This window comes from Triticum aestivum, chromosome 4D (assembly GCF_018294505.1).
Source record: "Triticum aestivum cultivar Chinese Spring chromosome 4D, IWGSC CS RefSeq v2.1, whole genome shotgun sequence".
Lineage (NCBI taxonomy): Eukaryota > Viridiplantae > Streptophyta > Magnoliopsida > Poales > Poaceae > Triticum > Triticum aestivum.
In genome coordinates this window covers 275,922,633-275,924,235 of record NC_057805.1, presented here as the reverse complement: position 1 = coordinate 275,924,235, position 1,603 = coordinate 275,922,633, and positions in this window count along the sequence as shown.

Here is a 1,603-nt window from a genome sequence, read left to right as displayed (position 1 = left end):
GCATCGCGACTCAGGAGCCTAACTGGTCATGTGGCCCCTCACCCCTTGTTCTCGACCTGGTGATCCAGACGACCCAACGACGGCTGAGGTATGCGCGGAGCCGGGACCTGCCGACGTAGAACATCAAGCAAACGGAAAGGAAATCGCAAAGTCTTAACAAATTAGTACAAAATTGTTCCTCAAACACCAAACAGAAGTTTTGATGCCTCCACGAGGCACGGTGCATATTGCAGGGAAGTAAAAATGGGAAGGAGCACCACCAGCAAGCCTCCTCTTCAGCCTTGGGCGCTGTCGTCAGGAAGCCCCCCTGTCGGCAGCGTCGCCATCGCCCGTGTCGTTGGCCGCGGTCGTGGGATCGGCGGCACCATCAGCCAGAGGCGTAGGGTCGATGGCGAGGAACATCTTCAGCAGGGCCTCCACCAAGTCCTTCAAGGCATCGGCAGCAGCTGCACAGTGCTTCTCGTCCAGAGGTTCAAGCAGAGCCCCAAGGTCGATGCTCGGGTCGCGAAGGTAGAGGTGGCTGAAGACGCGCGTCATGGCCGAGGAGGAGAGCGCGAGAACTTCCCCCTCTACCATGGGGCCGATCCCGTTAACAACGCTCTCGAGCGCGGTGACGAGCTGAGGAAGTAGCTTGGAGGGGCCTTCCTCATCAGTGGCCAATGGCTTCTTCAAGCCCTTTCCGTAGAGCTCTCGCAGTGCCTCGCGGGACTTCACCTCAAGGGATTTGAAGGCCACGCGATCTTCAGTGAGAACCTTCGCCTTGACTTCCAGCTGGGCCTTCTCTGCTTCGACCTTCTTCTCCAGCTCCTCCAGGCGGTCGCGCTCCGCAGCCTGCGCCCGCGCCGACTGCCCAGCTCGGCATCATGACCGGCGACCGCGTCTTCCCGAGCCTTCAACTCCTCCTCCCGTGCCCTGTGCTGGCGAGCCTCGGCAGCGCATTCATTGTGCAGGGTCTCCAGCTCGGCCTCCGCCACCCGGCAGCGCTCCTTGGTGGCCTCGGCATCCTTCAACGCCACCTCGCGGGCGACCGCGTCTAGGTCGGCGGCCCGCTTACCCTCCTCGGAAGCTGCCACGGCCTGACCCCATGCCACCCTCATGGACGCATTGGATCACAGCCACCCCGAAATCAGCTCCAGGCGCCCTGACGCCAGGCGACGGTCGGCACCCTGAAGGTCGTCCTGGAGCTGGGTCAGTGCGGAAAGAGCCTACACCTGGGCGTCAGGCGAAGCAGGGGGATCACAGCCCGGCGGTGCAATGGAAGGGGGAAGAGACGACAGCGGCACCATGGTCTGCAGATTTGCGGCAGCAGAAGGAGTCGGGGACTCCTGAGCCTTCGCGACCTCAGCAGGCGAGCTGGGGGCGGAGGCCTCAGGAGCCAGCTTGGCTGCGGAGATCGCCTCCTCCTGAGGATGGGTTCCTGGGTCTCGCGAGGACGACCTGGATGCTGGGGCTCGGGAGCCCTCGCCATCCTTCCGCGTTGAAGGAGGCGCGGCAGCAGCTGGCAGCTGGGCCTCAGGGGTTGCGGTCGCCCCCTTCTTCTTCTTCACCACCGGCGTTGGCCTATCAATGCAAAGAGGGACATCAAGAAACTATGGCAAGAACA